The 12,307-nt window shown below is 52.7% G+C and overlaps 1 long non-coding RNA gene across 1 annotated transcript in view; it reads left to right on the forward strand.

The window, feature by feature from the left end:
- Positions 1 to 12,307, forward strand: part of LOC132382226 (uncharacterized) — a 469,030-nt gene that overhangs the window by 277,361 nt on the left and 179,362 nt on the right. The window lies entirely within an intron of this gene.

A 12,307-nucleotide genomic window follows, 5' to 3' on the forward strand; every position in this document is an offset into this window, starting at 1 on the left:
GGAGCATTTCGGTTAGTGTGCTGACACACAGCTGACAAGGGCTATGTGCATGGGAGCATTTCGGTTAGTGTGCTGTGACAAGGGCTACCTGCACGGGAGCATTTCGGTTAGTGTGCTGACACACAGGTGACAAGAGCTACGTGCACGGGAGCATTTCGGTTAGTGTGCTGTGACAAGAGCTACGTGCACGGGAGCATTTCGGTTAGTGTGTTGACACACAGCTGACAAGAGCTACGTGCACGGGAGCATTTCAGTTAGTGTGCTGTGACAAGGGCTATGTGCACGGGAGCATTTCGGTCAGTGTTCGGTGACAAGGGCTACGTGCACGGGAGCATTTCGGTTAGTGTGCAGACACACAGGTGACAAGGGCTACGTGCACGGGAGCATTTCGGTTAGTGTGCGGTAACAAGGACTACGTGCACGGGAGCATTTTGGTCTGTGCGGACACACAGGTGACAAGGTCTACCTGCAAGGGAGCATTTCGGCTAGTGTGTGCTAACAAGGGCTACGTGTCTGCACCTAGAACCAAACCCCTTAATTGCTCTGTTCGGTTTTTGGGGCGAGACAGATTTATGTCTGGGTCCGACCAAATGCCGAATATTATCCTTTGCCTCTCTCCTGGCTAGACGCTTGATCCTCCTCAGATGGAGAGATGCTGCCCCGCCCACTCATGCTCAATGGCTTAACGACATCATGGCCTGTTTGGACCTCGAAAAAATTCATTATTCAGTTCTCAATTCGGATCTAAGGTTCCATAAGGTCTGGAGACCATTTGTCGAGTACTTTCATAACCTTCCTCTTGACTAGGGTTTTTTTTTATCTCTTTGGTCCCTTGCTTTCAGCTCCTTTTTTTTCTGGGAAAAGGCATTGTTATCCTCTGTTGCTGAGTGTATTCACAGTCTGGGAACTTGGCTGTCCTGACTTATACTCTCTATATTGTGTTGTGGTTGGTCTGGAGTTGCTGTAGTTTTTTCTTGTGTTGTGGGGCTTGGGGAGGACACTAAGCTTACTTGTCTTTAATTTCGGTGCTTTATTTTGCTAAGTTCTCTTCCTTTGTAACATATTGTTATTGTATGCTTAATTTTGCACTGTTTTAATGTTCCTCATTGGGATTTGGGGTTTTTAATTTGTAAAATGTTTTGAAAAACTAATAATAAAAAAAAACAAGGGCTACGTGCACTGGAGCACTTCGGTCAATGTGCGGTGACAAGGGCTACTTGCACGGGAGCATTTCAGTTAGTGTGCGGTAACAAGGGCTACGTGCACAGGAGCATTTCGGATAGTGTGTGATGACAAGGGCTGCGTGCACGGGAGCATTTCGGTTAGTGTGCAGTAACAAGGGCTACGTGCACGGGAGCATTTCAGTCAGTGTGCAGACACACAGGTGACTAGGGCTACGTTCACGGGAGCATTTCTGTTAGTGTGCGGACACACAGGTGACTAGGGCTACGTTCACGGGAGCATTTCGGTTAGTGTGCGGACACACTGGTGACAAGGGCTACGTGTACGGGAGTATTTCGGTCACTTTGTGGACACGCAGGTGACAAGGGCTACGTGCACGGGAGCAGTTCGGTCAGTCTGCGGACACACAGGTGACAAGGGCTACGTGCACGGGAGCATTTCGGATAGTGTATGGTGACAAGGGCTACGTGCACGGGAGCATTTCGGTTAGTGTGCTGACACACAGGTAACAAGGGGTACGTGCACGGGAGCATTTCGGTCAGTGTGCGGTGACAATGCCTACGTGCACAGGAATATTTCCGTCAGTGTGCAGTGACAAGGACTACGTGCACGAGAGCACTTTGGTGAGTCTGTGGAAACCAGGGCTACGTCTACGGGAGCAATTCGGTCAGTGTTCGGTGACAAGGGCTACGTGCATGGGAGCAATTCGGTTACTGTGGTGACAAGGGCTACGTGCACGGGAGCATTTCGGTTACTGTGGTGACAAGGGCTACGTGCATGGGAGCATTTCGGTCAGTGTGCGGACACACAGGTGACAAGGGCTACGTGTACGGGAGTATTTCGGTTAGTGTGTGGTGACAAGGGCTACGTGCACGGGAGCATTTCGGTTACTGTGGTGACAAGGGCTACGTGCATGGGAGCATTTCGGTCAGTGTGCGGACACACAGGTGACAAGGGCTACGTGTATGGGAGTATTTCGGTTAGTGTGTGGTGACAAGGGCTACGTGCACGGGAGCATTTCGGTCAGTTTTCAGTAACAAGGGCTATGTGAACGGGAGCAATTCGGTCAGTTTTCAGTAACAAGGGCTATGTGCACGGGAGCAATTCGGTCAGTGTGCGGACACACAGGTGACAAGGGCTACGTGCACGGGAGCAGTTCGATTAGTGTGTGCTGACAGGGGCTACGTCCACGGGAGCACTTTGGTGAGTGTGCGAAAACCAGGGCTACGTGCACGGGAGCATTTCGATAAGCGTGCTGACCAACTGGTGATAATTGCTACGTGTCCGGGAGCATTTCGGTTAGTGTGCGGTAACAAGGGCTACGTGCACGGGAGCATTTCGGTTAGTGTGCAGTCTCAAGGGCTACGTGCATGGGAGCATTTCGGTTAGTGTGCGGTGACAATGCCTACGTGCACCGGAATATTTCCGTCAGTGTGCAGTGACAAGTTCTACGTGCATGGGAGCATTTCGGTTAGTGTGCGGTGACAACGGCTACGTGCTCGGGAGCATTTTGTTTAGTGTGCGGTGACAAGGGCTACGTGCACGGGAGCATTTCGGTCAGTTTGCAGTAACAAGGGCTACGTGCACGGGAGCAATTCGGTCAGTATGCCGTGACAATGCCTACGTGCACCGGAATATTTCCGTCAATGTGCAGTGACATGGGCTATGTGCACGGGAGCATTTCTTTTACTGTGGTGTCAAGGGCTACGTGCACGGGAGCAATTCGGTCAGTGTGCGGACACGCAGTTGACAAGGGCTACGTGTACGGGGCATTTTGGTTAGTGTGCGGCGACAAGGGCTACCTGCACGGGAGCATTTCGGTAAGGGTGCAGTGACAAGGGCTACGTGCACGGGAGCATTTCGGTTAGTCTGCTGACACACAGGTGACAAGGGCTACGTGCACCGGAGCATTTCGGTTAGTGTGCGTTAACAAGGGCTACGTTCACGGGAGCATTTCAGTTAGTGTGCTGACACACAGGTCACAAGGGCTACGTGCACGGGAGCATTTCGATTAGTTTGCTGACACACAGATGACAAGGGCTACGTGCACGGGAGCATTTCGAACAGTATGCAGTGACATGGGCTACGTGCACGGGAGCATTTCGGTTAGTGTTGTGTCAAGGGCTATGTGCACGGGAGCATTTCGGTTAGTGTGCAGTAACAAGGGCTACGTGCCTGGGAGCATTTCGGATAGTGTGTGGTGACAAGGGCTACGTGCATGGGAGCATTTCGAACAGTATGCAGTGACATGGGCTACGTGCACGGGAGCATTTCGGTTAGTGTTGTGTCAAGGGCTATGTGCACGGGAGCATTTCGGTTAGTGTGCAGTAACAAGGGCTACGTGCCTGGGAGCATTTCGGAAAGTGTGTGGTGACAAGGGCTACGTGCACGGGAGCATTTCGGTTAGTGTTGTGTTAAGGGTTATGTGCACGGGAGCATTTCCGTTAGTGTGCTGACACACAGGTGACAAGGGCTACGTGCACGGAATCATTTCGGTCAGTATGCGGTGACAATGCCTACGTGCACCGGAATATTTCCTTCAGTGTGCAGTGACAAGGTCTACGTTCATGGGAGCATTTCGGTTAGTGTGCGGTGACAAGGGCTACCTGCATGGGAGCATTTCGGTAAGGGTGCAGTTACAAGGGCTACGTGCACGGGAGCATTTCAGTCAGTCTGCTGACACACAGGTCACAAGGGCTACGTGCACGGGAGCAATTCGGTCAGTCTGTTGACACACAGGTCACAAGGGCTACGTGCACGGGAGCATTTCAAACAGTATGCAGTGACATGGGCTACGTGCACGGGAGCATTTCGGTTAGTGTTGTGTGAAGGGCTATGTGCACGGGAGCATTTCGGTTAGTGTGCAGTAACAAGGGCTGCGTGCCTGGGAGCATTTCAGATAGTGTGTGGTGACAAGGGCTACGTGCACGGGAGCATTTCGAACAGTGTGCATTGTCATGGGCTACGTGCACGGGAGCATTTCGGTTAGTGTTGTGTCAAGGGTTATGTGCACAGGAGCATTTCCGTTAGTGTGCTGACACACAGGTGACAAGGGCTACTTGCATGGGAGCATTTCAGTTCGTGTGCAGTAACAAGTGCTACGTGCACGGGAGCATTTCTGATAGTGTGCGGTGACAAGCTCTACGTGCATGGGAGCATTTCGGTCAGTGTGCAATGACAGGAGCTACGTGCATGGGAGCATTTCGGTTAGTGTGCGGTAACACGGGCTACGTGCACGGGAGCATTTCGGTCAGTGTGCTGACACACAGGTGACAAGGGCTACGTGCACGGGAGCATTTCGGTCAGTGTGCTGACACTCAGGTGACAAGGGCTATGTGCACGGGAGCATTTCGGTTAGTGTTCGGTGACATGTGCTACGTGTACGGGAGATTTTCGGTCAGTGTTCGGTGACAAGGGCAACATGCACGGGAGCATTTCAGTTAGTGTGCTGTCACACAGGTGACAAGGGCTACGTGCACGGAATCATTTTGGTCAGTATGCGGTGACAATGCCTACGTGCACCGGAATATTTCCGTCAGTGTGCAGTGACAAGGTCTACGTTCATGGGAGCATTTCGGTTAGTGTGCGGTGACAAGGGCTACCTGCATGGGAGCATTTCGGTAAGGGTGCAATTACAAGGACTACGTGCACGGGAGCATTTCAGTCAGTCTGCTGACACACAGGTGACAAGGGCTATGTGCACGGGAGCAATTCGGTCAGTGGCGGTAACATGGGCTACGTGCACGGGAGCATTTTGGTCAGTCTGCGGACACACAGGTGACAAGGGCTACGTGCACCGGAGCATTTCGGTTAGTGTGCGTTAACAAGGGCTACGTTCACGGGAGCATTTCAGTTAGTGTGCTGACACACAGGTCACAAGGGCTACGTGCACGGGAGCATTTCGAACAGTATGCAGTGACATGGGCTACGTGCACGGGAGCATTTCGGTTAGTGTTGTGTCAAGGGCTATGTGCGCGTGAGCATTTCGGTTAGTGTGCAGTAACAAGGGCTACGTGCCTGGGAGCATTTCGGATAGTGTGTGGTGACAAGGGCTACATGCACGGGAGCATTTCGAACAGTGTGCATTGTCATGGGCTACGTGCTCGGGAGCATTTCGGTTAGTGTTGTGTCATGGGTTATGTGCACGGGAGCATTTCCGTTAGTGTGCTGACACACAGGTGACAAGGGCTACTTGCATGGGAGCATTTCAGTTCGTGTGCGGTAACAAGTGCTACGTGCACGGGAGCATTTCAGTTAGTGTGCGGTGACAAGGGCTACGTGCATGGGAGCATTTCGGTCAGTGTGCAATGACATGAGCTATGTGCATGGGAGCATTTCGGTTAGTGTGCGGTGACAAGGGCTACGTGCATGGGAGCATTTCGGTTAGTGTGCGGACACACATGTGACAAGGTCTACGTGCATGGGAGCATTTCGGTCAGTCTGCGGACACACAGGTGACAAGGGCTACGTGCACGGGAGCATTGCAGTTAGTGTGCTGACACACAGGTCACAAGGGCTATGTGCACGGGAGATTTTCGGATAGTGTGTGGTAACAACCGCTACGTGCCGGGGAGCATTTCGGATAGTGTATGGTGTCAAGGGCTACGTGCACGGGAGCATTTCGATTAGTTTGCTGACACACAGGTGACAAGGGCTACGTGCACGGGAGCATTTCTGATAGTGTGTGGTGACAAGGGCTACGTGCATGGGAGCATTTCGAACAGTATGCAGTGACATGGGCTACGTGCACGGGAGCATTTCGGTTAGTGTTGTGTCAAGGGTTATGTGCACGGGAGCATTTCCGTTAGTGTTGTGTCAAGGGCTATGTGCACAGGAGCATTTCGGTTAGTGTTGTGTCAAGGGCTATGTGCACAGGAGCATTTCGGTTAGTGTGCAGTAACAAGGGCTACGTGCCTGGGAGCATTTCGGATAGTGTGTGGTGACAAGGGCTACGTGCACGGGAGCATTTCGGTTAGTATGCTGACACACAGGTGACAAGGGCTACGTGCACGGGAGCATTTCTGATAGTGTGTGGTGACAATGGCTACGTGCATGGGAGCATTTCGAACAGTATGCAGTGACATGGGCTACGTGCACGGGAGCATTTCGGTTAGTGTTGTGTCAAGGGTTATGTGCACGGGAGCATTTCCGTTAGTGTTGTGTCAAGGGCTATGTGCACAGGAGCATTTCGGTTGGTGTTGTGTCAAGGGCTATGTGCACAGGAGCATTTCGGTTAGTGTGCAGTAACAAGGGCTACGTGCCTGGGAGCATTTCGGATAGTGTGTGGTGACAAGGGCTACGTGCACGGGAGCATTTCGGTTAGTATGCTGACACACAGGTGACAAGGGCTACGTGCACGGGAGCATTTCGAACAGTGTGCATTGACATGGGCTACGTCCACGGGAGCATTTCGGTTAGTGTTGTGTCAAGGGTTATGTGCACGGGAGCATTTCCGTTAGTGTGCTGACACACAGGTGACAAGGGCTACGTGCATGGGAGCATTTCAGTTCGTGTGCGGTGACAAGGGCTACGTGCACGGGAGCATTTCGGTTAGTGTGCGGTAACAAGGGCTACGTGCACGGGAGCATTTCGGTTATTGTGCGGTAACCAGGGCTACGTCCACGGGAGCATTTCAGTCAGTGTGCAGACACACAGGTGACAAGGGCTACGTGTATGGGAGTATTTCGGTTAGTGTGTGGTGACAAGGGCTACGTGCACGGGAGCATTTCGGTCAGTTTTCAGTAACAAGGGCTATGTGAACGGGAGCAATTCGGTCAGTTTTCAGTAACAAGGGCTATGTGCACGGGAGCAATTCGGTCAGTGTGCGGACACACAGGTGACAAGGGCTACGTGCACGGGAGCAGTTCGATTAGTGTGTGCTGACAGGGGCTACGTCCACGGGAGCACTTTGGTGAGTGTGCGAAAACCAGGGCTACGTGCACGGGAGCATTTCGATAAGCGTGCTGACCAACTGGTGATAATTGCTACGTGTCCGGGAGCATTTCGGTTAGTGTGCGGTAACAAGGGCTACGTGCACGGGAGCATTTCGGTTAGTGTGCAGTCTCAAGGGCTACGTGCATGGGAGCATTTCGGTTAGTGTGCGGTGACAATGCCTACGTGCACCGGAATATTTCCGTCAGTGTGCAGTGACAAGTTCTACGTGCATGGGAGCATTTCGGTTAGTGTGCGGTGACAACGGCTACGTGCTCGGGAGCATTTCGGTTACTGTGGTGACAAGGGCTACGTGCACGGGAGCATTTCGGTCAGTTTGCAGTAACAAGGGCTACGTGCACGGGAGCAATTCGGTCAGTATGCCGTGACAATGCCTACGTGCACCGGAATATTTCCGTCAATGTGCAGTGACATGGGCTATGTGCACGGGAGCATTTCTTTTACTGTGGTGTCAAGGGCTACGTGCACGGGAGCAATTCGGTCAGTGTGCGGACACGCAGTTGACAAGGGCTACGTGTACGGGGCATTTTGGTTAGTGTGCGGCGACAAGGGCTACCTGCACGGGAGCATTTCGGTAAGGGTGCAGTGACAAGGGCTACGTGCACGGGAGCATTTCGGTTAGTCTGCTGACACACAGGTGACAAGGGCTACGTGCACCGGAGCATTTCGGTTAGTGTGCGTTAACAAGGGCTACGTTCACGGGAGCATTTCAGTTAGTGTGCTGACACACAGGTCACAAGGGCTACGTGCACGGGAGCATTTCGATTAGTTTGCTGACACACAGGTGACAAGGGCTACGTGCACGGGAGCATTTCTGATAGTGTGTGGTGACAAGGGCTACGTGCATGGGAGCATTTCGAACAGTATGCAGTGACATGGGCTACGTGCACGGGAGCATTTCGGTTAGTGTTGTGTCAAGGGCTATGTGCACGGGAGCATTTCGGTTAGTGTGCAGTAACAAGGGCTACGTGCCTGGGAGCATTTCGGATAGTGTGTGGTGACAAGGGCTACGTGCACGGGAGCATTTCGGTTAGTGTTGTGTCAAGGGTTATGTGCACGGGAGCATTTCCGTTAGTGTGCTGACACACAGGTGACAAGGGCTACGTGCATGGGAGCATTTCAGTTCGTGTGCGGTAACAAGTGCTACATGCACGGGAGCATTTCGGTTAGTGTGCGGTAACAAGGGCTACGTGCATGGGAGCATTTTGGTTAGTGTGCGGAAACCAGGGCTACGTGCACGGGAGCATTTCGGTAAGCATGGTGACCCACTGGTGACAAGTGCTACTTGTCCGGGAGCATTTCGGTCAGTATTCGGTGACAAGGGCTACGTGCACAGAAGCATTTCGGTCAGTGTGCGGAAACAAGGGCTACGTGCATGGGAGCATTTCAGTTAGTGTGCGCTGACAAGGGCTACATCCACAGGAGCACTTTGGTGAGTGTGCGGAAACCAGGGCTACTTGTCCGGGAGCAATTCGGTTAGTCTTCGGTAACAAAGGCTACGTGCACGGGAGCATTTCGGTTAGTGTGCGGACACACTGGTGACAAGGGCTACGTGTACGGGAGCATTTCGGTCAGTGTTCGGTGACATGGGCTACGTGTACGGGAGATTTTCGGTCAGTGTTCGGTCACAAGGGCAACATGCACGGGAGCATTTCAGTTAGTGTGCTGACACACAGGTGACAAGGGCTACGTGCACGGAATCATTTCGGTCAGTATGCGGTGACAATGCCTACGTGCACCGGAATATTTCCTTCAGTGTGCAGTGACAAGGTCTACGTTCATGGGAGCATTTCGGTTAGTGTGCGGTGACAAGGGCTACCTGCATGGGAGCATTTCGGTAAGGGTGCAGTTACAAGGGCTACGTGCACGGGAGCATTTCAGTCAGTCTGCTGACACACAGGTCACAAGGGCTACGTGCACGGGAGCAATTCGGTCAGTCTGTTGACACACAGGTCACAAGGGCTACGTGCACGGGAGCATTTCAAACAGTATGCAGTGACATGGGCTACGTGCACGGGAGCATTTCGGTTAGTGTTGTGTGAAGGGCTATGTGCACGGGAGCATTTCGGTTAGTGTGCAGTAACAAGGGCTGCGTGCCTGGGAGCATTTCAGATAGTGTGTGGTGACAAGGGCTACGTGCACGGGAGCATTTCGAACAGTGTGCATTGTCATGGGCTACGTGCACGGGAGCATTTCGGTTAGTGTTGTGTCAAGGGTTATGTGCACAGGAGCATTTCCGTTAGTGTGCTGACACACAGGTGACAAGGGCTACTTGCATGGGAGCATTTCAGTTCGTGTGCAGTAACAAGTGCTACGTGCACGGGAGCATTTCTGATAGTGTGCTGACACACAGGTGACAAGGGCTACGTGCACGGGAGCATTTCGGTCAGTGTGCTGACACTCAGGTGACAAGGGCTATGTGCACGGGAGCATTTCGGTTAGTGTTCGGTGACATGTGCTACGTGTACGGGAGATTTTCGGTCAGTGTTCGGTGACAAGGGCAACATGCACGGGAGCATTTCAGTTAGTGTGCTGTCACACAGGTGACAAGGGCTACGTGCACGGAATCATTTTGGTCAGTATGCGGTGACAATGCCTACGTGCACCGGAATATTTCCGTCAGTGTGCAGTGACAAGGTCTACGTTCATGGGAGCATTTCGGTTAGTGTGCGGTGACAAGGGCTACCTGCATGGGAGCATTTCGGTAAGGGTGCAATTACAAGGACTACGTGCACGGGAGCATTTCAGTCAGTCTGCTGACACACAGGTGACAAGGGCTATGTGCACGGGAGCAATTCGGTCAGTGGCAGTAACATGGGCTACGTGCACGGGAGCATTTTGGTCAGTCTGCGGACACACAGGTGACAAGGGCTACGTGCACCGGAGCATTTCGGTTAGTGTGCGTTAACAAGGGCTACGTTCACGGGAGCATTTCAGTTAGTGTGCTGACACACAGGTCACAAGGGCTACGTGCACGGGAGCATTTCGAACAGTATGCAGTGACATGGGCTACGTGCACGGGAGCATTTCGGTTAGTGTTGTGTCAAGGGCTATGTGCGCGTGAGCATTTCGGTTAGTGTGCAGTAACAAGGGCTACGTGCCTGGGAGCATTTCGGATAGTGTGTGGTGACAAGGGCTACATGCACGGGAGCATTTCGAACAGTGTGCATTGTCATGGGCTACGTGCTCGGGAGCATTTCGGTTAGTGTTGTGTCATGGGTTATGTGCACGGGAGCATTTCCGTTAGTGTGCTGACACACAGGTGACAAGGGCTACTTGCATGGGAGCATTTCAGTTCGTGTGCGGTAACAAGTGCTACGTGCACGGGAGCATTTCAGTTAGTGTGCGGTGACAAGGGCTACGTGCATGGGAGCATTTCGGTCAGTGTGCAATGACATGAGCTATGTGCATGGGAGCATTTCGGTTAGTGTGCGGTGACAAGGGCTACGTGCATGGGAGCATTTCGGTTAGTGTGCGGACACACATGTGACAAGGTCTACGTGCATGGGAGCATTTCGGTCAGTCTGCGGACACACAGGTGACAAGGGCTACGTGCACGGGAGCATTGCAGTTAGTGTGCTGACACACAGGTCACAAGGGCTATGTGCACGGGAGATTTTCGGATAGTGTGTGGTAACAACCGCTACGTGCCGGGGAGCATTTCGGATAGTGTATGGTGTCAAGGGCTACGTGCACGGGAGCATTTCGATTAGTTTGCTGACACACAGGTGACAAGGGCTACGTGCACGGGAGCATTTCTGATAGTGTGTGGTGACAAGGGCTACGTGCATGGGAGCATTTCGAACAGTATGCAGTGACATGGGCTACGTGCACGGGAGCATTTCGGTTAGTGTTGTGTCAAGGGTTATGTGCACGGGAGCATTTCCGTTAGTGTTGTGTCAAGGGCTATGTGCACAGGAGCATTTCGGTTAGTGTTGTGTCAAGGGCTATGTGCACAGGAGCATTTCGGTTAGTGTGCAGTAACAAGGGCTACGTGCCTGGGAGCATTTCGGATAGTGTGTGGTGACAAGGGCTACGTGCACGGGAGCATTTCGGTTAGTATGCTGACACACAGGTGACAAGGGCTACGTGCACGGGAGCATTTCTGATAGTGTGTGGTGACAAGGGCTACGTGCATGGGAGCATTTCGAACAGTATGCAGTGACATGGGCTACGTGCACGGGAGCATTTCGGTTAGTGTTGTGTCAAGGGTTATGTGCACGGGAGCATTTCCGTTAGTGTTGTGTCAAGGGCTATGTGCACAGGAGCATTTCGGTTGGTGTTGTGTCAAGGGCTATGTGCACAGGAGCATTTCGGTTAGTGTGCAGTAACAAGGGCTACGTGCCTGGGAGCATTTCGGATAGTGTGTGGTGACAAGGGCTACGTGCACGGGAGCATTTCGGTTAGTATGCTGACACACAGGTGACAAGGGCTACGTGCACGGGAGCATTTCGAACAGTGTGCATTGACATGGGCTACGTCCACGGGAGCATTTCGGTTAGTGTTGTGTCAAGGGTTATGTGCACGGGAGCATTTCCGTTAGTGTGCTGACACACAGGTGACAAGGGCTACGTGCATGGGAGCATTTCAGTTCGTGTGCGGTGACAAGGGCTACGTGCACGGGAGCATTTCGGTTAGTGTGCGGTAACAAGGGCTACGTGCACGGGAGCATTTCGGTTATTGTGCGGTAACCAGGGCTACGTCCACGGGAGCATTTCAGTCAGTGTGCAGACACACAGGTGACTAGGGCTACCTGCACGGGACCATTTTGTTAGTGTGCGGACACACTGGTGACAAGGGCTACGTGTACGGGAGCATTTCGGTTAGTGTGCGGTGACAAGGGCTATGTGCACGGGTGTATTTCGGTTAGTGTGCGGACACACTGGTGATCAGGGCTACGTGCACCGGGAGCATTTCGGTCATTGTGCGGTGACAAGTCCTACGTGCACCGGAACATTTCGGTCATTGTGCGGTGACAAGTCCTACGTGCACCGGAACATTTCGGTCATTGTGCGGTGACAAGTCCTACGTGCACGGGAGCATTTCTGTCAGTGTGCAGTGACAAGGGCTACGTGCATGGGAGCATTTCAGTTAGTGTGGTTTCAAGGGAAATGTGCACGGGAGCATTTCGGTTAGTGTGCGGTGACAAGGGCTACATGCATGGGAGCATTTC

Source organism: Hypanus sabinus, chromosome 27 (assembly GCF_030144855.1).
Source record: "Hypanus sabinus isolate sHypSab1 chromosome 27, sHypSab1.hap1, whole genome shotgun sequence".
Lineage (NCBI taxonomy): Eukaryota > Metazoa > Chordata > Chondrichthyes > Myliobatiformes > Dasyatidae > Hypanus > Hypanus sabinus.